General features: G+C 36.5%; 1 non-coding gene across 1 annotated transcript; it reads right to left on the minus strand.

Moving 5' to 3' along the window:
- Window positions 1-24,769: 24,769 nt before the first annotated feature.
- Window positions 24,770-24,985, minus strand: LOC116549861. The gene has a single exon (XR_004268127.1). It is a non-coding gene; the product is annotated as a small nucleolar RNA U3 (small nucleolar RNA).
- Window positions 24,986-25,281: the final 296 nt, after the last annotated feature.

Raw genomic sequence — 25,281 nt, forward strand, 5'->3', positions numbered from 1 at the left:
TATGTGCGTGTGTGTGTGTGTGTGTGTATGTAAATATACAGATATTTACATACATACTATATATTTATATATAGGTAAAACTAGGTGGTGACATGTGCAATGAAGAGATAATGACAGGGAGTAACAGTAGTTGCTATTTTAGATACAAAGTTCTCTGGTCAAAGGTTACCTCATACTTGAATGAAGAAAGAGAAAGAACCATATAAATATGAGAAGAGTGGATTAGGCAAAATACGTATCAGGTGCTTACACTTGAGGATGGGAACTTACTCATCATCTTCACCTAAGTTCACGGACATAAGAAAATCTAGAGTGGAATGAAGAGGAGAGTGTGTGGTAAGAGATAAATTTGGAATGATAACTGGGAGCCAGATGATGTGTCATAGACCATAACAAGGACTTGGGATTTTATTCTAATAAGGGAAGCTACTGGAAAGTTTAGAACAGAAAAAAAAAATATATATATATATATATATGGTCCTAGCATAAATCTAAAAGCATTACTCTGGCTGCTGTGTGAAAAATAATCGTGGAGAAACAATAGGGAGTACTGTTGTTCAGAAGGTTTTTCAGGTAAAGGATAATTTTTAACATTGTTTTTTGAGAGCATTGAGAACTTATAAATATCTTCTGTTGTTGCTTTGCATGTCATTAGAGTATCATACATAGGATATGTTTTTAAGACTTCTATCGTAAGTCAACAAAAATGCATTTGTTTTACTTATGACACTAACATATCAGATAAAAAGATAGAAGCAAAATGAAAATATTGTGTTTTTTAAATTCTCTAGGTAGTCAAATGCATTATTAGACTGCACCATTTTCAATCTTATAAAAGCACATAATATTCATAATAAATAGTTTAATGTCAAGGTATAATTTTAAAGCACAATTCAAAACATCAAAAATATAAAATTATTTATATAATCAAATGAATATAAATGTACAAGAAAATATTAGTTTACCATTTTTAATTTTTAAATAAAGAATTTGTCAGAAACTGTTACCCAAAAAGATCTACAAATACATATGTGAGATATCTTTTTTTAAAGTTTCTTTAATGATAGCATAAAATGAAGAGAATTCCAAGGGCTAGAGTGGAAAATATGGGGATGTACCCAGAGCTGTTGATGTACATGAAGGCAAAGAGTCTTTTCATTTCAAATCAAATGTGATACAATGATTGCCATTTCTGGATTTTCTACTTTCTGCCAGTCATTGAGCTAAGCACATTGTATACATAAATTATTTTAATATTCTGCCAATTCATTGCTAAGGAGAATAAATTATGGGCAACCACTACTGACAAATAAGGACATTTGTTGCGTATCTATTTTAGGTAAAGAGCCAATTCTTAATTGGAAAAGTAAAAATATGAGTTCACCAGTTTAGTTTTGAAATCATGAGGAAATAATAGAATCTCATGTCTTTCTATTATCCTGGAGAGAAAGAACTGGAAAATATTTAGCTGCAATGGTAAAGAAGGAACTAATACACTACAGCTTTATATTTCATTGTTTATTTCCTGCAGCTGCCCTGCAGGAAATCATCTAATTGGGAAGGTGTCCACCAGCAATTACATCAGATGGAATCCATGGGATCCAGCCATTATAGCAGATTGGATTAAGAGCAAATGGATGTTTGATAAGTACTTCTTAATGATGATGATGACGATGACCATATTAAGAATATTGGTTTGACATTTGTGGTTAGTAAAAGATTGTTTTCACTCTTTTTAAAATGCATTTGTAGTAAGTCTACTTGAATTCCAATTTTGCAGTGAGAAAGCATCTTTTTCAAGGCCTCTTATATGACAATATGCCAGGTATTGATAAGTGAACTAAACAAATTATAGTAACACGATTTAGTTAGATGTTATACAAAGGACAGTTAAAAGTAATCATAATTTTCTTCTGTGTAATACATATCTACAACCTAAAATTAAATTATGAAAGTTAAATAACTTCTCCTCTGTGTTAGAACACTTAGTGATGCTGTAACAGAACATCACAGACTGGGTAATTTATGAACAACAGAATTTTATTTGGATCATAGTTCTGGAGGCCTGGAAGTCCAAAATTGAGAGGCCATGTCTGGTGAGGAACTTCTTCCTGTGTCATCCCATGATAGAAGGGAAAAGAGGATGAGAGAGAGCAAGAGATAAAACTGGTAGCCTCAAGCTCTTTTATAGTTGGCGTTAATCTAGTTGTGAGGGCAGAGCCCTCATGGCCTAAACACCTCTCAATAGGGCCCACCTCCCAACACTGTTGCTTTGCTTATTAATTTCCAACACATGACTTTTGGGGGACACTTTCAAATCATAAGAGACGTCTAGAGTGAAGGGAAAGGTCATTGTCTCCAGAACTGAGTATCAATTACATCTCACCCCATAAGTGTTCGTCTTTTCAGCTTAAGCTCAGTGTAGAATGGGCGAAGAGTAATAGTTTAGAGTGCAGAAAAATCATAAGGTTATCTAAAAGGAATTTTAAATATTTCTTTCAGAAATAAAAAGGTAATTTTGGCATGCTAAAATTAAATTTGCTAATCACAAATTCGATTGCACATGATTTCTAATGTGTAATAAATGCCATTTTTTGGATACTATGTTTTTTATGATTTGATGATTAATATAGTAAAATAATAATATAATCATCAAAGAATATAATTTTATTTTGCATTTCCAGTAAGAAGGGGTATAAAATCCCTTCTGGAATTGAACCTAGTACTAAGTGCTGCAGAGAAAAAAATGGAATCTATAATACAAAAAATAATACTATTAACAAAATGTTAAAGGAATTCTAATTTGATTGAAAATAATCAGAATAAAATAATTATCCAGCATAGCTCAGGATTTTTTCACATTTTATAAGAAAAATTGGGAAAATATTGGGTTCCAGGGTTCATATATGAAAAAAATTAACTCGACATCTTTTCGGTAGAAATGTAAACTTTTAGGAGTCAATACGAATTTATGGAAATGGATATTTACAATGTGTGTGTGTGTGTGTGTGTGTGTGCGTGCGCACGTGTATGTGTGTGTGTTTTCTTTCAATTTTTGTTTAATGGCCCATTTCCCTTTTAAAAATTTGGACTATACTTTGGCACGTAATTTTTTCATCATTCCAGTCCACATAAAATAAAATTAAGTTCAATATTTAAACATACCTAGACTGGAAATAGTGCTTCAATGTGCTCCCAAATTTTAGAGAGAATGGTCATGTTGCATTTACTTATCCCAGTGTTTTTCTTTTTACAGATTCATGAAAGAGCCTAATGTGGGCACTGTGTTAGTTTTTCAGGCTGCTGTGACAAAATACCATGGACTGGGTAGCATTTAAACAGAAATATATTTCTCATAATTCTGCAGGGTAGGAAATCTAAGGTCAAGGTGCAGGCAGATCCAGTGTCTATGAGAATCTACTTCTTGACAAACAGCTGTTTTCTCAGTCTAACCTCACAGGTAGGAGGAGTGAGGTGTCCTTTCTAGGCCCCTTGTATAAAGGCATAAATCCCATTCACAAAAACTCTGTCCCCATTACCTAATCACCTCCAAAGCCCATACCTCCTAATTCCCTGATCTTGGGGGTGAGAATTTCAACAACATATAAATTTTAGGGGGACATAAATAGACCATAGCAGGTACACTCTGTAAAACTTTTCTGTGCAATTAATAACAATTTATTCATTTCCTAATTCTGCTTTCAAAATTACTATTGCTATATAAGGTAACTTTGTGATTATAATATATGGAGAGCAGGATTCTAGCATTGATGGCCATTTTTTTTTTAGTTCATTGCTGTAATATCTCATAGGAGTTTCTGGCCCTGCATATGCATGTAGTCTTCCCTCACATTCCTACTGTAAACGTAACCTTTACGGTTTATAACATTTATTTTGCTTTAATAACTGAAGTAAATCCCAGGGATAGAGGTCTCATACATTATCACTTTGATTAAATCTCTACTCCCTATCATGGTAACAAGGCACTTTCTGCAGTCTGTCTTAGGGCATTTATATACAATTCCTTCCTTTTGTGCCATCATGACACCTAGTGAGTGTTGCTATGGATGTGAAGAGTGTAAGATTTTCGACAATAAATCCATATTCTGAACCAATCTTTTCTTCTTGTATTTTGGGAAGTAGTGCATTTGTGTAACTGATTTTTCATCCAATGAGAGAGAAGCAAGTGGAAAAGGGAAGGGACTGAAGCAAGGCCAGAGAATGTCCATGTATTTGGAAAAGGCACATTCCAATTGTAATATTTCCATGCATATAACATGAAAGCATAAGACAGTCATTGTTCCATAATACAATCTATAGAAATTAAAGCTCAACTAAATCTTTTGGCTTGGTATGGATAAAAATGAAGAAAAATTCAACATCCTGTGGTTTAATATTTCTCAGAGGGGAGAACTACATCAGCATTTGGACCTTGGCCCAAGTTTTTGTTATTATCAAAAGGATTTAATAGATTACAGATTACTGATGGAATTAGGCTCTGGGCTGTGGCAGAGAAGAGTGACTAATGCTTGGTACATGATTATTTTTAAAAGTCACTACATTTATTTATGCTTCTAATTTATAGATTATATACACATATTTAGGAACACTTCAGATAAAGTCTTTCTCCCCTGATTTTGCCACCCCTGGTGACATTTCCCATCCAACTACTGGAAAGCATTTAGTTCTGGGAAATGCACTGCCTATCAAGGCAGCCCATTCTATATTTAAAATTGCTGTAACTCTTTTCTCTATGAGGCTAAATTTGCTTCCCTGCAACTCCTCCCACTAGTTCCAGGTCTACACTTTGGATCTGAACAAAATTATCTAATTCTTCTTTTCTATGACAACCCTTGACATAGCTGAAAACAGCTATCATGTCTCCCTAATATTTTATTTTCCAGGCTATTTACCCATCACCAAAATAAGATTAACTATCTCTGACCTGCCTCATCTCAGAATGGTGATGAGAATGAGGTGAGATAATAGATGTGAAAGTGTGTCAAGAATACAAATAAAAATACATGAAACTTATCGTTGTTATATTTTAAAACTAATAGGTATGAAATTCTAATTTTTCAGTGAAAATATCTTTCACCATGGTATTTAAAAAATGTGTTTACATTTCTGCACGCTTAAAATTGAACTAAATTAGCGGTTGGTTAAAAGATCAAAAGGATTTTAAGAAATCAGTTGAAGAACGTCAGGGAAATCTCCAGGAAGGATAGAGTATGTGCTGAGGAGAAGTTTCAAACTTCTCAAACCTAAAGACTTCAAGAAACTGAGCTGAGGGGACCTCACTGATTAAGACAGCATTCCTCTCAATATGAAAACTCTACACACAGGTCCATTCACTGTGATCCACATCCCTCAGGTCCTATCACTGTTGAGCTTAAAGCCACCTCTGGCACCTCTATAGTGATTCAGATCTTACAGCATCAAGTTATGGTAAGATTTCATAAATTAAAACATAGGAAAGTGTATAGAACAGTCTCGATCTCACAGCTCAGTAAGTTCCAGCTGTGATGATGATGATGAATTACTCAGGATTAAGACTAGAAGGAGTATCTTCAACAATATATTTTTATGAATTTGTACACCAAGTTATGAATTGTGGCTACGTATCTGAGCCAATAGGCACAAAGTTGGCTTTTCCATTTATCCTCCTATCTGCAGTGTCATGGAGAGAGATCTGAAAAATTAGCACTGAAATTGACTTAGTCATTGGAAAGTGATGATCAATAATAAAAGACTGAGTTGTAGATAATATTGACCACATGTAACCCTCTCACTAAATCTGAGAAGGCCCATTCTTCCTATACCTGCCTGGAAAGTAGGGAAATCACTGTTGAAATTACTCCAACTCAAAGCCAAATATCAAGGATCAGTCATGTCACAGTTGAAAGAACATTCCAGTCAATGATATCAATGAATTGAAAAAGTAGAGAAAAAAATTTAGGCTGCAACTGCCAGATTATTATCCTCACTAATGCTATTCAAAGTCTGAGTGAAAGGCAAGTGTTCTATGTGCACAAATTACCTTAACTGCACAGACTTAAGTTAGCACTTTGATTAGTAATTCTTTTGTTTCCTCTTGACTTCACCTTTTGCTGTCTGAATCCCTTCCCTAAATTTCTCTCCAAAGTAGAAGAAGCAAACCAGGTCACCAGAACCTGTCTCTCTAATTACTGTTGTTTTCCTGTGGCTTTCTTATTCCAATACAATCAGAAGGAAGAAGGAACTCTCTTTTCAGGCCACACTGGTGTGGCGCTAGCTCAGTGTGGCTCTTTCTGAAAAAATGACGGGCTACTTAGCTCAGTTGCCCTGCATGATTGGCTCACACACTTTGCATTTCTTCATTTTCATTCTGTCTTGTTTTTCAAAGGGTCTTGCTGACTGATAACATTTCTTCAGAATCTTAAGTTTAAATCATTCTATTTTACCTATTTTTTTCAATGCTTTCTTGATTTCCTCACTGATCTCCTTTTCTAATCAATACTATTCACTCAAAATGTAATAGACTCTGAGAAGTACATTCTTGAATTTTCATGGCTTAGTTTTGTTTTTTCTTTTTCTAACATGGAACATCTCCTCTTTGTTTCATGGTTCTAAATTTCTGGTTTCCATATGATGTAGAGTTCTGCATGATGCTGCTTTATTATATGATCCAGAATCCATCTGCATTCTGTAATTAAACTTACCGAGTTTCTTGGCTCAGAAACTCCAGTAGCCGAAAGTCTCCCTCAGGGGCTTGGAGAGAACATAATCCTTTTGCCCCTTTATCTTGAAGGTTAGACCAAGAAACTCTCACTGGGTCTCCAAAGGCTGCAGTAATCTTTTACCCTTAAAATTATTTTATTTTGTTTTTCCATGTTTGTGGTCAAGATGTTGGCCAAGGAACACCCCCCCTTTTTTTTCTGAATGCTCCTTCCATATTCCAAATATATAATCTATATTTGGTGGATTTCTGCAGCCTCTCTTCATTGATAGCCTATGTGGACAAGGAATGTCATCAGCAGATAAAATATCAATAAATGGTAAATAGCTAGATCCTCTATCAAACAGGAAAGCATGAATTTAATGGGTCATATTTTAAGGATATCAAATTACATACATGCATATATATGTGTATATATATATGCGTGTGTGTGCATATATATATATATATATATATTCTTATATAAATTCTTATGCCTGTAAGATCTATTAAGTGAAAACAGATATAGATTTAACATATCACTATCAGGCTTTGAAAGACTAGTGAATTCAAATGCATAAGAATATACAGATTCTCCTGAATATACCTAATAAGACTGATTTGTTATAAAAAGTTATTCTAAAAATCAAAACTGATAGAAAATTTTAAAACAACCCTTAAAATAATGTTAGGGGCAAAGAAGGAATCAAAGTTGCATTTACAAGCTATTTATAACACGATGAAAACAAGAACCTAGTATATCAAAACCTATGGAATGCTTTACAAAAAGCACTCAGGAAAATATTCTTAACATGAAACACAGATTTCTTAGCATCAAACCATTTGAAAAACTTAGAAAACAATAACGAATATAAGATCATTATGAATAAAGACATGAAAAGGATTAATTGAAAAATAAATTGTGAAATTGATTAACAAATTCAAAAGCAGTCTATTTGAAAACACAATAACATAAACAGATTATTTAATGAAGAAAAAATTAAAAATAAATGAATTCATGAATTAGCAAGCAGGTAACATGGCAGTTAGAGAGAAAATGATTTTAAGGGGCTACTTTGCAAACCTCTTTACAAATATATATGATACAAGGACAGCAGATTGATTTGTTCTGGAGAAGCATTATATAATACTTAGAAGTCAACAAAGAGTTTTAGTCTTGTGTCCATTACTCACTAGCTGAGTAAACTTTGGAAATGTAGTTATTTTACCTGTACGTCAGTTGCATCATGCATAAAATGATGGCAATATATTTTAAACGGATTTACCTCATCACATTATTCTGAGGGTTGAATTAAATACGTGTAGACTGAGATAACTGTGCAAATTCCTGGCAACTACCTTGTGATTAATAGTTAGTGTATTCATCTATTTTCACTTTACTAATAAAGACATACCTGAGACTGGGTAATTCATGAAGGAAAGAGGTTTAATTGACTCACAGATCAGCATGGCTAGGGAAGCTTCAGGAAACTTATAATCATGGCAGAAAGGGAAGCAAATACATCCTTTGTAATATGGTAGAAACAAGGAGAAGTGCCCAGCAAACCATCAGAAAAACGCTGCTTTGAAGCAATCAGATCTTGTGACAATTCTCTCACTATCACGAGAACAAGAAAGCGTGGGGGTACCCACTCCCGTGATTAAATTACCTCCCACTGAGTCCCTCCCATGACACTTGGGGATCATGGAAACTACAATTCAAGATGAGATTTAGGTGGGGACACAGCCAAACCATATCAGTTAGGCATTAGCACTAGTGGCAATAGTTGGGTTTCAGAGGCTTAATATTTTAGCAGCCACCGACTTGGATGTTCTTAAAATATACCTTTATTTTTAGAATTGTTTTAATATTAACTCTTAGAATTTAGACCAGCAATTGGAGGACAAATTAATGGAGTTTTTTTTAAGCAAACAAAACTCAAATCAATAATCAGTCAATTAGGTGCATAACTCAGCCCCCCTTGGAAGCCCTGTGGGCTCCATTTCAAAGGCTCATCATCAAGCTTTAGTTTGTCTTCTTACTTGGTTGGCTCTCATATCATGGAGAATGTATGTATAAACAGCTGGACACTGGTGGATGAGAGACCTCATCTACTTTCTTAAACTTATCTGTATCTAGACCCCATACTGTCATTCTCACCAGCTGTTGTGACATTGTCATTTATTTTCTAGGCACAGAAATATATGTATATACTTTTATTTTCTGTTTAACAATGTGGTACAATGTGGTATTGACAATTCCCCAAAGAGAGTATGCTGGCTGTCCTGCTCACCTGAACATTTAGAAGTGCCATGCTTCCATTTCAACTTAGCTATCAACTTTTGAAAATTTAGACCACAGGAGTGACTACACCTTCATTTCCTAACTCATTCAGGGAAATATTCAAGGAAACATAGGTTAGCTCCTGCCAGCTCTTCCAATTTCGATGCTACTAATTGAAAGACAATCCCTTAATAGCCCTCCTTTTCCCTTTCCTTCATTTGGTATCTTTATTATTGAGGCTCCAGATGCTCCACTACTATAGTGCAAGAGAGCCAACAGGTGGCAGTGAATATGCAGATTATGTTTTCTTTCAAATCCAGGAGCTGTCAATTCAAATTAAGTTTCAATTATTATTATTATTATATTTCAATTGACACATTAATTACATATTTTGGGGGTACAAAGTGATATCTTCATGTATATGCTGTGTAATGATGAAATCAAAGCACTTAGCATATACATTACCTCAAATACTTATTATATTTTTCATGTTGGGAACATTCAAAATCCTTATTTATTATATATTTTGAGATATACAATAAATTATTACTAACCATAGTCAACCTACAGTGCTATGTAACAATAGAAAGCATTCCTCCTATCTAGCTGTACTTTTATAACCATCAACCAATATTTTCCTATCCTCTCCCAACCCCCAGCCTCTAGTAAGCTTTGTTCTACTATTTACTTCTGTCAAATCACCTTTTTGTATCTTCCACACGACGGAGAAAATGCAATATTTATCTTTTTGTTCCTAGCTCATTTCATTTAGCATAATGTCCTCTGGGCTTATCCACGTTGCCACAGATCAGAACGTGAAATTAATGAAATCAGAAAAATGGGCAGGAGCCATAATATTTACAGTCTTAGAGACCCTAAGAAGGAATTTGGATTTCATTCTGATTGCAATGGTAAACAATAAAAAGAGTCTTAAGCTGGGGGAAGGCACAGTCTAATTTATGCTGATACAAAATGTGGACTCTAAAGGCAAGAGAAGAAAATGAGACACCTCTTATGAGAATGCTGAAAAAATCCAGGTGATAAATGGGATGATGCAAGTTGAGTCTAACATTACTACAGTAGAAGAGATGGTAAATTAGATATGGAATGGAAAGAAAATGGGAAGAATCAAGGCTGAGTTCTTTGTGATACACCTGAGAAACTAAGTAGTTCGTAGAGCCATTTAATGAAGTGAGGCATTTATCCTGCTTCAGGCTTTGACATATGTGGAGTAAGGGAGAAAACATCGTTTTCATTTGAGAATGATATTTTCAGGTAGGTGAAGGTAACCTTCAGATATGACAGTGAAGATTTAGGGAAGTTGCTTATCATAGAATATTCATTGCCTCTGGTAGGGGCAGGATTTGACTGAAGAAGGGCATGTGGGAACTTTCTATGATAATGGAAATGTTCTACAACTTGTTACACACAGCTATATGCATTTGTCAAAACTCAAGGAAGTATAAACTTAAGATCTGTGCATTTCAGTGTGTGTAAATTATACCTCAGAACTAGAAACCTGTGAGTTAGAAAAACAAAAGTGGTGTTGTCTGCATGTAGAGAAGGATGGTGAGAATAAACAGCAATTCAAGGCAGCTGTCCACTGAGATGAGTGCAAAGCAGCTTTAATTCTCTGAGTTAACAGTTTTTACTTAGCATGTTATAGACAGGAATTTGACAACCTTGACTATAAAGAATCCATCACATCCACTTGAAAAGGGAAGTTATAAAGAAGTCCTCTGTGACAATGATAACTTGTCAGTAAAATTTCCTCATATGATCAAGTATATGAAAGCTCAGGTCACTACCTGACCCTAAAGTTTCTCAATGGGAGTGTAGGGATACAATTATTCATGGATTTCCCGTGTTCCTGTTTGTCCAGGCCTTCTAAGTAATGGGCATCTTTGAATAGCAAACATATTTTTGGGAGCTATAGAAAGTGTCTTCCTAAAAAGAGACATTTCAGGATAGTGAAGTATGAGTGTTTATTTTTATGAATCTACTGAAGTCTCTTCCCCCTCCCTGGAAACATTTTCTTACTTTCCAGGTTAATGAGTAATTGCTCCCCCTCTAGAGAAGAGAGTAAGCAGATTGCTAAAAGCCCATAAAAGCTTGAAGTTTCGTAATTTGGGGGTTCCTCTCCTGTAATGCAACCCTGCTGCATGCCAAGGTAAACATCTTGCACTCATAATGTTGCCCTAAGGGGACTGGGGTGTAGAAATAAGATGCTAAGATATTACTCTGACTACTGCTTTTGCTTTGATTAACAAACCATCTGTGTCTCTGGCCTAGGGTTTTGTGTTCTTCTATCAGTACATGCATATTAAAAAAAAAAAAAAAATAGGTAACTTGTTAGCTTGCAAGTGGAGTTGTGTCAGATCCTCCACAATCTCAGAACTAATATGGAGATTTTACCATAATCATGTTAAAATTTCCAATGATGTATATTGGTTTCCTATATGAAGACTTTAGTTCTAAATCAGAGGACTGACACAATCCAGAAAAATTTGGAAGATACTTCCAGTCAACATATGTGCAACCTATTAAAATTTAGAGTTATCCACTTTTGGGAGAGAAATATACAACTCTACAGTAGTCTTTACAATGTCTCCAAACTCCAAATATTCCTGTTACTAACTTCTGTTACTAAGCCTAGTTATTTTTCTTCAGTCGTCATTGTGACATTGCTCTCAAAGATCAGACACAAGTAGAATACAATATCTAATTGTGTTTTCCCATAGGAGAAAGAATGTCTTAGCATTTCCAGTAAAGCTCCTGGTCACATGCAAAAAAAAAAAAAAAATTGTATTTAAACTGAGGACACTGATTTATACTATAGTCTCTTAAATACTTATTTGGATTTTAAACATAGACATTCTTGATGTTTTGACAGGGACCCAGTTCTTACTTTTTCTGAAAGTGGAATATACAGATAAATTAACAATGGGCTTCTACCCAGATGTACCATCACTATCTTATTTTAAGTGAAGGGAAAAAAAAGAGCATTTCTTTATAGCAATTTGTAGGAAGATCAGATCTGAAGGCTGCTATCTTGCAATTTTCCTACTGATACTACATCATCCCAGGATTGTGAGGCCTCTTTTTACAGATTTTTTTCTTGCCTGGCACTCTTGACTTCAAGGCCCAGCTCTCCTTGAGAGGAATTCCTTTACTGGGTGTACCACCCCTCCTATCCTGTACCAAAAAGCATTAAATTAGTCCCTCACTATCACTCTTAGCCAGAGAATCATATAATTCCAGTGCATGGTGCCATATTGTCAATTTCTGGAACTTAACTCTTCTAGTCGAGGATTCCACAGGCTAAATACCACATGTTAGTTTCATGAATCTGCCTGCAGCAAAAACTTCTCGATAGGTTTAGGGGAGTAGGTAGATCATAAAGGAATACTTGAAAAATTCTATGAATGTAAGTCTATTTTGAAATGTAGGTAAAATTGACTGTAGTTCTGACAATAATATAACAATATTTATGCTTATATTATTAACAATTGAATATTGTCCATGGGGTAAATCATGCAATGCATTATTTATGCCATGACTTTATTTGCGTAATAGACAACTTTAACAAATTAACTGTTTTGATGCTAACGTGAGAGACAGAATCAGATAGTGTTTCTGCTATACCCTAGCGGGTTATTTTTTCTTAGGCACTAAACACATGCTAAGCAAGATATAGAACTTTGAATTAGATTTTGATCAATGACCTCATGCTAATTTTCATTCTGTTTGTTTTGCTAGTGGGAAACTAGTATGTGAAGTTTCAGCTCTCTTATGCATTTTGGGGATATTTAAATAAAACAATAAGATAATTTTTACAGAAAGAATTGCTTCATATTGTGTTTCTTAATGTCAATGCTCTATATGCCTAGGATTATTAGATATCTCCTAGAAAACTCTGATCTTTTGTGAAAGGATAAAATGTGAGCACAATTTGTTTCTAAGAACAAAACCAGTGAATATCTTTACTTTCAGAAAAGCAAAATAATCTTAAATTGCCTTAAAGTTTAGGTGATATAATCTGGGCTAGAACACGAAGATAAAGAATATCATTGTATCCTTTATATCATTAACCAACACATAATTTGAGATTAATTAAATAATAAACAATAAGATAATAAAATGAAAATATCATTTTGTCTTGTTATATTTATACACATGCCTCAAACTTCTAGAAACATTCAACCTATCTTCAATAATAAATGTCACTGAGGTATTCAATTACATTTAAGCCACCAAGATTGCCTAATGAAATATAGGGATTATTTTGCTCTCTCTCTTTTTTTTTTTTTTTTTTACAATTCACTAGAGTGTCTGCAAGTTGGTAAATTGTTCCAAATTTACAAAAGTTGAATATTGTATCAGTACTGCAGAGAACCTAATTACCATGTTTATTAATATGCCTTTAGAAAAATTAATTCAGACTCTTCCAATCCCCCAAGGGAACCAGGGCATAAATCTCCTTGTCAGTAGGACTATGGATTCCTCTCCTCTCAGTGGTAGGATAGTGGAAAGGGGCCCCTCCCTTCCAGTAACTGGCTTTGATGTGACAGCCATGGTGTGGAAACAGAAGCCAGAGACATAGAGGAAAAAGTTAAGTGGGCTGAGTATACTGACTTGCTAGCTCCTAAAAGATGCTTCTCTGTATGGCTGAATGCATGACATCCTTTTGAAGTTTCATTAGGACTCTAGAACCAATCTTTATACTTCAGTGTTCTTTTGACCCATTACTTCTGAAGAGTCACACAGCTCAAGGCAGAATAGAACCAGTTCTCTGTATTTCTTTCCTAGCTGCTGCTTCTTTTTTTTTTTTTTTTTTTTTTAATGAAGCATATAGCAGTTTTGGGATTTTTCTCTACTCACCCACATTTTTCCCAGATGCCTTCATTTTGTAATAAGGGCAACACCTGGGAAGATGTATGTGGTACGAGGTTGTCTTCTGAAATTTCTCTTCCTTCCTAAACCTCACTTGCTCCTATAAGGTGTAGTCTGCAAATTCAGCAGTCTGTGTGTGATGATGCAAAGTAAATGCCCTGCTGATAGCTTCCAGTGAGGGTACAGGTTCAGATAGAAAAATACCCTTCTCCTCCAAGTATTATTGAAAATTAATTTTATAAAACATTTCGATTAGCTTGTAAACTGAAACCAAACCAAATATCTATAGGCTAAATAGAGTCCACAGAGCTATTAACTTACGATCTCTGCTGGAGAAAGGGACAAAGCACACAAAAGATGATACTTCCTGGTCTTTGTTATAACATAATCGAATCCAGAGTCATCTATTTTGGAATGCATACTGAGAGGTATAAAGATTTCACATGTGTTGGGGTTATATTTAGAATCATATTCCTTTATTTCTCCAAATGTAATTTGGTTTCCTATTTCTCCATTAGTCAAACCTTTAGTTCATCACCCCATTCTTAAGAGTTTGTTTTGCTCAGCCATGCAGAGTAGCTCTCGCCTGTAATACCAGCACTTTGGCAGGCCTAGGAGGGCAAATCACAAGGTCAAGAGATCGAGACCAGCCTGGCTAACACAGTGAAACCCCATCTCTACTAAAAATACAAAAAATTAGCCAGGCGAGGCGGCATGCATCTGTAGTTCCAGTTACTGAGGAGGCCTAGGCAGGAGAATTGTTTGAACCCGGGAGGCAGAGGTGGCAATGAGCCAAGATCATGCCACTGCACCCCCGCCTGGGTGACAGAGCGAGACTCTGTCACGAAAAAAAAAAAAAAAAAAAGAGTTGTTTGCTCCTTTTCAAATTGATTAAGAAATCACAGAATTAAGAAGATATCTTTAAAAAGAACTTGACATAACTTTCATTGCCAAGTGCAAAAAAAAAAAAAAAAAAATGTGGGTATCTCTCCTCTGCCACTGCTATCAGTACTATTCTATTGGTCCTCACTGCTGGAAGTTCCCTTCCAGGAGTAGGAGGCAGAAAATCCTCTAAGTTGACACCTGTAAAACCTACTTCTGCCCCCACATCAGTGGTATGACTCATGATCCCCTGCTGTTTTATTTTCTTGCTTAGTTTTCATCCTATTTGGGAGGAATCCTGGCTGGTAAATTTGCTCTGCCCACCTGATTCAGAGTCAAATCAATCAACATTGTCGTATTAAGTGGAGAGAGTACACACTAACCTAATGCTGCTCCCTGCCCCTGCTTTCTTTCTTCAAGTTTTCATCCTTCTATTTGAAGTATGGGGCAGATTAATTGCTCTATTGCTTAAGGAGACATTAAACCAGAAAGTGAAATGTCCATCTCCCCTTTTTTCCAGCTCCTTCAGTCTATTAGAATGATTCCCTCAAAAGACTCTTCAAATGACTCTGAGGGAAAAGAAACTTGCCTCTATCCTTGCTTACTCAACGAGCAAAGGGAAAAGCCACAGTATTCTGTAACAGACTGAGAGTTTCCAATTCTATAGATCCCTTCCACTCTTCCAACTCTGATTGTTTGCTTATAGATTATATAGTCTGGTTTAGAAGTAAATAAACAATTTGAGTGATGTTTGCAGGGGACAAGTTTTTTTCTTTTTTTTTTTCTTTTTTTTTCAATCCTTAATCAAACTCAAAAGGAGTTATCTAGTTACTATTTGCTGTTATTCTCTACTTGCTTTTTTTTTAAAAAAAATAATAATAATAACCTAAGTTTCGAACAGCAGTTCCAAGTTCTGGGATATTTGGAAAATTTTTGCTCAAATTTGTACATCTGTATGAAGTAGGACAAATCCCAAAGACAGAAAGGCTATGAGATTTAGGGGAGATTCCAGAAATAATCTGAACACTGAGGGCTCATGAAGTGCCCTTATGCTAGCATCGTGTGCAAAAAACATGGGCAGCACGCCAATGTAGGAAGAGTAAAAACACTTTTATTATGTGTAAATGATTCTTGGAGGAGATAAATAAGGAAGGAGGAAGAGGGAAAAGAGGAAGAAGAGAAAGAACAAAAAAGGAGAGGAAGAAGTGGGAAAAATGTTCTTCTGACTTGAGGGATGGAAGACAGAAGACAGTAGGTGTCCTGACATTAAGCAGCAGAGCAAGAGATCAGGTCCCCAGAAGAGAAACTATCACCTTTGGTGAGCTGAGGACACCACTTCCCTGCTCTTTCAGGGTAGGGCTCATAACAGCCTAGATTTACTCAGGCATCAACAGACATCTGCTGATGAAAGCATGCTGGAGGAGAGACGTGTCTGTGAGCACGTTCTGCTCCCTCACCCCCTCTCTTTCCCCTTTGCCATCGTCCTTGGAGCACAGGTTTAAGAAGGAGGACAGCAGTGATCAGTCCTTGGAAACTCAACAGACATTGAATGTGACAACTCTTCCCTGTTCTCACCTCTGAGACAGTCTAGGACCCTGCAGAAGAAATCTGGAAGGCAGTGGGAGTGCTTGCAGCAGCAGTGATGGTGACGGTGAGGGGTCAGTGTGGGATGCTTAAAGGAGGGAGATTTGAACTGAATCTCACGTGAGAGCTGACCATTGAATTGTACTCAGAAAATACACAAGATTTGTAAAGAAAATTTATTTAACACTTTTTAAGATGGTACAGGAGCACGTGGAAGCTCAAATATGTTTCTGAAGCTGCGTCATCATCTGGGGTAAATACCTGGGGTTCATCATCTTATGCCAAGAAACTTTAGGACATGGACACAGACAGAGAGTTTAGGAGTGGAGGCTTAATAGGCAGAAGAGAAAGAAAAGAGGACAACTCGCTCTCTACTGAGAGAGAGGGGCTTCTAAACGGAAAAGACCGGCTGGCCACAAGTTTGCTGGATTTTATAGGCAAGATTAAGGAGGTGGTGGGTGTCTGATTTACGAGGGCCCACAGATTGATTCTATCAGGTGTGATATTGCCCTAACACACAGGGAAGGCTGGCCACCCCACCCTTGTTATAATCTTGTTATGCAGATGGGCCTTTCCACTTGACCTGCACCATCTTGTCTGCTCCTTACTGACGTGCGGCTGGCAAAGAGAAGGGAAGATGGAGCTACCGTTTTGAACATGCCTAGTCCGAGGTGGCCTTGTCCTGCCGGCATTCACCCGTGCAAGCTTCCAGCCTGCTTGTCTGTGTCTGCAGCTCAATTCTGCAGCCGGCTCCTAGTTAGAAAATGCTTTGGGGGCTGCTATTCATTAAAAAGAAAACCTTACCAAGGACTCTTGTACCCTCACTATCTGCTTAAGTAATTTCTTCTTAACTCCTGTGTCATTTCTGCACCTGTTTGGACCTCATACATTAAAGTTCCGATTGTGCAAATACAGTATCTGATTTGTGACTGTAGTTCATACCTCATGCAGTGAGAATCCTGTGAGAAAAACCTCTCTTCTTTTCTCTGTAGCAAATTCTCAGATGCAGTCCCTTCAACCTTGGCCCAATCACAATGCTCCTAGATGGAGGACTCCTGAATTTAAGTAGACGGCAGTTTTTAGTCATCCCTAGATGTAGAGCAATAAGGAAGTAGGAAAGCTCATTCCTCTTTTTCTTCCTCCTCCTCCTCCTCCTGCTCTTACTTCTTCTTTTCTTTCTTTCTTTTATTGTTTTTTCATTCTGATTTGTTGCACATTTATCTAAGTATGAAAAGCATGTTCAGTTTTCCAAGTTCTTGTTCTTTTCACTAGCACCAGATTTCTATCTTGAAGCAACATTGCAGAAATGGTGGAGCAGATCATTTAAGAGCAAACCAACAGCTGAAGGCATGTGTGGCATAGGACGTGGACAGGAGATACAGCACAGAGTTGAGGTGGAAAGGAGGACCCAGAGAAACGTTGAGATGTCGCTGGCTGACTATGAAGGCCACTGAGCCATATCCCAGTGATCTGTGAGGCTCAGTTGTACGTAAAGTTGCTCAATTCAAAGAAAATACAGAGGATCATGACTGAGGCAGTTGCAGAGCCGCAATGATGCCAGCAGAGTGTGAAATATAACCATCCCGGGGGACTGCAGCAAGTATTGCAAGGAGAATGTCAAAGGGTGCCAAGGCTGTAGGGAAGGCTGACTCAGAAGGCTTTCCCGTGTTGTTAACAGCTGTGAACTTGTTGATGGAAGATTAAGAATGCAAATGCACAGGGAGAAGGGAATATACTGATATCCTACAACAACCTCTGAATTAATGTTACTTTCTATTATAAAGAAAAAAATGTTATATTTGAAATTGAAATTTTCTTTCAGGGGAGCCTTGCAAAGGAAATCTCTATATCATTAATGTAATTGAAGGCCTTTTCATTTTAGCTGAGAACCAACATAGCTATTGGATATGCAAAACAAGGCTTTGGAGCTGAGTTTGGGAATAGCAAACAGAAGGAGCTGAACACTCTGCTTAGTGTAGTGAGAGGAATTCGAGTTCCTGGAAGCAAAACTAGGGTGAAGAGGGGAGGAGCAACAAAGAGAGACTAGCCTACAAGGCCTGAGTGCCTTGGGAGCAGAGAGGCAGAATGAGGGGGCAAGAGGTTGGGGATGAAGACCTGTGCGGCATAGGACATGGACAGGAGGTCCAGCACTGGTTTGAGGTGGAAAGGAGGACTAGAGAAAGGTTGAGGTGTCACTGGCTGACTGTGAAGGCCACTGAGCTGTACCCCAGTGATCTGGGAGTCTCAGTCGTAGGTAAAGTTGCTCAATTCAAAGAAAATATGGAAAAATGACCCATGTGGCTCAGCAAATTTAGCAGAAGCTGGAATTAGAGGCCTATACAAAAAATTCTGGACTTTTCTTATGTTGTCAAACAACCTTGGTCTGACCTAACCTCCATATAATAGTCAGGAGGCTTCCAAATAATTAAGCATGTCAAAATAATTAAGTGACCAGAATGTCTTTCCCAGATTTCAGGTATTTTGGGGAATGTCGAGTGGCAGAAAGAACATATGTGATTATCTCAAAATAAGGTAGGAAACAAATTATAGGAAAGCTTTAAGCAAGAACAAACTAATCAAGGTGTTTATCCAGATATTCCTTTAAACTGTGAATCCTCTAAGAGGTTGCATTTTATTCAGTTTCATTGCTTCAGTGACTGTTTCAGTGCACATAATAAATGTTCAATAAACGCTTGTTAAATTAAGAAATTAATAAAAGGAGAGAGAAAGAAAAGCAGGAAATGGAGCAAATACCAGTTTGTCATTGGTTAGGAGTAACCTAAGAACACAGCAAATATGCTCATTGCAACTCAGTGTCTTTCCTATGGCTCTTTCATCTGGAACATGGTCTTTTTCAGCATGCGCTTACACACGCAGTCTCACAACCACACAGCCTGGTTCCCTTACCTGCTACAAGCTTATCTGCCATTATCACTTTATTTAAAAGTGAAACTCTCTCCTAAACTCAATTTGGTTCTTCCTATTTTATTTCCTGTTTTATTTGGCTGCATGGCTTGCGTACCATCTAGTCCGTTATATATTTTATGCAGATTTGTTGTCACCAGACTTTGATTTGTAAGCTCCAGAAAGGCAGGAACTCTTATCTTTTGCTTGGGGATATATCCCCAGTAATGAAAGAGGGCCTTGTCCATAGTAGGTACTTTTGTAGGAGTTCATGAATCAATGAATGGAATAAATGAATGGAGGTTTATATATGAGTCATGAAACTTGTCATTTGAGAAACAGAAATAATTTTTTCCAGCTGAACTAAAAGAGGCATGCACACTGAAGAAGTTTTAAAAAAAGAAACACTCATTACCAGTTATGAATTAAAGCCTGTCTGCTTTTATGTATTCAAAACCCCAACCAACACAGAACAGTAGTCAGAAGCTGGACCTAATTTCAAGAGAGGAAATTAGAAGCTTATTTTCTGTCTTTGCATTGCTTTTGAGTGTGTCTTCTGATACAAGCCAAATGCTGTCCGTCAGCCTGTTACAGCGTGTGCTCTCATGTACTGCCATACTTTTCATTGCTATCCCCCTGAGTTAAACTGCTCTGTTCTGCTGCCTTGCTGTCTAGGGCTTGAGATAAAAATGTTCCATTGCTGCTGCCATGCTGCCTGTCTCCTGTGTTTAAATGCGTCCATATCATCACGGTGTTTGCATCTGACTACATCTTGGCAGCTTCCAAATAAGACATAGAAAAACCAAGCCACCGCTGTGATGATGACTAATCATTTTGCAGAACAGCACGAGTCAGACAAAGGTAAAGCTCTTATGGCTCTCAGTTTTCCTTCTGCGACATACCAACACAGCACAGAGAGAGGACTGATTACTAGCAAGTACCATCATGGACACAGCTGTAACTGGTCAACAGATGCAGCCTTATTATAATATGCATTCCACAAGCATATGGAATTGGATGAAATTAAACTAAAAAATAAAGAGATTGAGCCCTTCTTCAAATGAGATGTGTGTGGAAGCCAAAAAGGCCCCCTGTTCTTTGTTTTCTACCTTCCCAAACTGTAGCAGATGTTGTGAATTCTATAAAATTAGAAAAAAATGTAAATGTCCACTAAATCCTGATAGGGACTAATGCAAAACTGCAGGAACATTGAAATTCAAAATGTCCAGCAAGTCGTGTTTATTAACATCATCCACATATACTTTTTTTGGTCTTCAGGGTGCTCTTTGATGTAACACCAAGTGAATCTACAAAGGATGTGGGGAAGTATGTCTGATCCTCTTATTCATTGAAAAGGAAAGGGCAGCACGAGGTAAATGTTGGTTGCCATTAGCTTGTAAGCTTTGTCCCAGGAAAAGTTTAGGACAGCATGAATTATCATAGAATGTGCCCTTTATTGGATTATCTATCGCTACCATTTTTCTAAAATACCCTCAAACCTGTATGGTTACCTTTCCCTTTGTAATATTTTGAAATTCAATTGCATTTAGGACATTTTCTCAACTTTTCTAACATATCTTTTTTTCTATATGCCTTCCTAAAGTTTATAAAGTTAGAGGACAAAAATAAAAAGTTGTCATAAGCCGCCATTTTTCGATATTTGTTGTGAGTGGAATTATTTATAATACAGAACCCATCTTATCTTAAAACATAAACATTTAGGGCATGTATCTTGACTAGAGTATTTGAATAATGTTCTGTACTTGACAATGTTCAATAAATATTATCACTCAGAAAATAAAAGCAGCAAAAATTGGGTGGTACGGTTTTAATGTTTAAATTTAGAAGAAAATATTGAAGGCCAGAAATCATCTAATATCTGCTTCCCTATCAATGAGAACCAATGTAAACTAAATATTGCAATCCTGTTATAAAAATTTGATTCCCTTTACTGGCTATTGAGGGAACACATTATGACATGCAATCTTAATTTAAAAAGTCAAAATTTGAAAACAGCAGTAATGCCAATTTCACATCGCATTTGAAGGATAAATGGCAGACCCTGTAGATGAATTTGTGCTTAGAAAAAATATTTTTGCATGTTTCCTTTTCTAAACAATCTACCCTTATCATTTAAAAATAGGAGTCCAATCTTATCTTGCAGTCCTGCCTTTCCAGTGCCCTCTACTGGGCACTACAGTTGATAAATATGTATGTCTCTATTCCTTGAGTTTCTCCTCTGATTTTATTTCTAAATCATAGACTAAAGGGGAGGGCTGAAAGAAATTTGAGAATTCCATCCCTGCTTTCTACTAGGGTCATATCCAAGCCACCTGAGAGATATGAAATCTTTTCTGTTTTTCAAGATTGTTAAGAAAAGTGATTCAAACCTATTTTGTTTGGTATTTTCACCCAACTGGCCTATACCTTAGCTGCCTTAGTGAGTGTTTAGGTTGACTTAAATTACTGCACCTGCCACAAATGCCTTCCGGGTGCTGTAATATATAACACTGCCTTTTATTCTTTAAACACAAAAGACGTGGCTTTCATTCCTGGCTGATGGAATTTATCAGTGCAACATAAAAATTGCAAGTGTGTTCATCTCTGTTTCTTTGCTAGCCATAGTAATGGGTGCATGTGCACAATGGAGATGATATTATTTCTATCTGTTTTAAATATTTTTTCTTAGTAAGTATCTAGACAAGAATATGTTCACAAGCAAGTAATTCTGGAGGTTTTCTAATGAAATTTATTTTGCTTCATTTTAATGTAAAGAACAAACTATCCTTTATTATTAAACTAGAATTCAGTATAAAATATCCATCAATATATAGCATTTGTGCATAATATTTGCTATGCTTGGGTGTGCAATTTGTTATGGCTTGGATGTGCAATTGATCTCCAAAATAGTATTGAGTAAGGTTTAAAACAAAATAAGGCAAAAGCCCTGGATAAAGAGACTCTACTAACTTTTTCTCTTCTTGTTTTTTTCCCTCCTGTGGTTATCAGTATACTTTTTTAATTGAAAAATTACAGAGAATCCCATTTAATACACGTAAGAACTGTTTGGGCTGAGTTTTTACTCCCTGAATGTTAAGCACATATGGATATTTACAATATATAAGAGCATGGCACGCCTATTATTTCCTTTCTGTTTTGGACATTTGCTCAGGCTATTCAGTTGTCCCTTCTCTATGGTCACATAATGGAGCCTTCATTATCTCCAGCCACCTTCCAGTGGGTTAGTAGCATAACCTTCCTGATGGATAGATCATGTTTCTGTTTTTGAAGTTACTTGAATATTTCTTACAGTTGCAGCTAATCAACTGCTGCATTGATTAATTTTAAAACAAAGTGCCCCAGCACTCATTATAAAATATCAATATACAGTAGCTAAAATAGTCTTAAAGAGGCCAATAAGAATTATTCCATATTTCTGTAGTCACATTTTGATTAAAAGTGTGTAGAATGTTTGTATGTATTATAAATACTATTCTTTGTGTAGCTATTTTTGACAAATATTTTATTGCAAAATGAAAATAACCCAGAAAAAAAGTACAAGGGCTTTTCTTTTAACTTAAAAAAAATCAAACCTTTTTCAATGCTAACAGAAGACCAACACGCTTATCATATCTTTCAGAATCTCTTGAAGTGTAAATTTCGTCAGAGTGCCAAACATAGAAAGTTTATCTCAACCAAATCTTCAAATGGACAAAACATTCTCTTAGAGCCAAAGGGGACTGAACCAGCTGCCAGTTGATATGTGGGCAGAGAGAAGTCGAGTGCCTAATTCTGGGGGTATTCAGTTTCTATGCTTCAAGGTAGCATAGTCTCAACATCAGATTCTGCATTAGAGCTTTGAATATATGATAAGAGAAAAAAGAAACCTGTTCAATTTCCAAAATCATTCTAGCTTACAATGTTGTTGACCATCTAGTCATATTGATAGATTTTGTGATAGTATATTGGAACATATATTAAGCTGAAACCTTTGTCCCTCAACTACTGGGCCCAGAATTTTAATTTTTAGCATTTTTGTTGCATTAGACTATCAACCACTGTTTACTAAATGCATGTGGAACTAAAAACGGCTGATGAAAGCTTTGTAATATAATGGAAAAGGTGTTGGATTGGAAATCAAGAGAGCTATTTTTTTTTTTTTCCTATTGCTGTCACTGCATGTTTCAGTGGCCTTGGAGCAAGGTGTATTGTTTTATTTTTTTAAATAAACACTTTTTACAAATACGACTTCTGCAGGGCACGGTGGCTCACGCCTGTAATCCCAGCACTTTGGAAGGCTGAGGTGGGCAGATCACCTGAGGCTAGGAGTTTGAAATCAGCCTGGCCAACATGGTGAAACACTGTCTCTACTGAAAATACAAAAATTAGCTGGGCATGGTGGGGGACATCTGTAATCTCAGCTACCTGGTAGGCTGAGGCAGGAGAATCGCTTGAATCCAGGAGGTAGAGGTTACAGTGAACCCAGCTGACACCACCGCACTCCAAACTGAGCGACAGAGTGAGACTGTCTCAAAATAAAAACAAACAACGACAACAACAACAAAGAAACCAAATGACTTTTTTTTTAAATCTATCATAAGTATTGGTTGAACTAAGGTGATTATACCTTCTGCAGCTATAAATTTTGTATACCGAAACACTTTATCAACATCTGTCTAGAGATCTAACAAATTTCAATGATAACATACTGACATGTTCAAAAACAAAGTTTTGACTTTCCTCTACACTATTCTCAGTCTTCTTAATTTCAGAAAAGAGCAATTATTTAGATCCCAAATCCTGAAGTCTTTTTTAATCCCTCCATTCTTTATATTCCACACCCAATTAATCAGCAAAAACTGTTGGCTCAGCCTTCAAAATGATGTAAATACCGGCCACTTCTCTTTGTCTCCAGTGTTTATGCTCTAGTCCATCTATCATCTTTAGATTTTACTATTTTCATAGTATACTAGTATGGCTGAATTGAATTCTTCCAAAAAGGTACATGGAAGCCCCAATCCCTAGTATCTCAGAAGGTGATCTTATTTAGAAATTGTGTCTTTGCAGATGTAGTAAAATTAAGATAAGGTCATTAGGGCAGGCTCTAATCCAATATGACTGGTGTCCTTATAAAAATGGAAAATTTCGGTGCAGAGACAGAGGAGCACACAGAGAGAATGCCATGAGAAGATGTAATTAGAGATCAGAGTGATGCATCAATGCCTAAAATTGTCTGAAAACCACCGGAAAGCTAGGGAAGAGGCATAGAACAGAATCTCCCTCAGAGCCCTCAGAAGCGACCAACTCTGCCAACACCTTATTCTCAGACATCTAGCCTCCAGGAGTTTGTGACAATAAATTTCTGTTGTTTAAGCCACTCAGACTGTGGTACTTTGTTACAGAATTCCTAGAAAACTAGTGCATATCTTAACTGGTCTTTCTGCTTTCCATTCCTTCACTATGGCCTATTCCCTGTACAGCAGCTGGAAACAAATATATATATTTGTTTAAATATATTAATGGGAACCACAAAGACTGCATCCTCTCCTTTCCATTCTCCCAGTGGAAAGAAGAACTATCATTAATAGCAAATGGCAGTTGAAGCAACACCAAGAGCTGGCTTCACATTTAGGAGAGAATCCTGCATCTTCTCCTCCTTCTCATGGTTTCTTGTGCTCTACACATTCAGAGAAACTTCTCTAGTAACAAACTATAGAAATTATCCCTGAAAGTATAGCCTTTAGAAAAAAGGATTTTTTAAAGTACCAGTAAAATCATATTGCTCCTTTATTAAAAATCATCCCATAGCTCCCCAAGTGATCCTGATCTACAGTTCTATTCTTTCTGCCATTTCTTCTCTGACGTCACTTGCTGCTACTGTCCCCGAAATTCAGTCTTCTCCAATCACAGTTCCTGGCATATAAGTGCCTAATTAGTATTTGTGAACTGATAGAATAATTAAATTTTAAATCAGAAAAACTACTTTTGAAGTTTTTTGTTTTTTGTTTTAAGATTACAAATGGGCCGGGCGCGGTGG

Source organism: Sapajus apella, unplaced genomic scaffold, assembly GCF_009761245.1.
Source record: "Sapajus apella isolate SASKATOON/1434 unplaced genomic scaffold, GSC_monkey_1.0 scaffold6, whole genome shotgun sequence".
NCBI classification, from domain to species: Eukaryota; Metazoa; Chordata; class Mammalia; order Primates; family Cebidae; genus Sapajus; species Sapajus apella.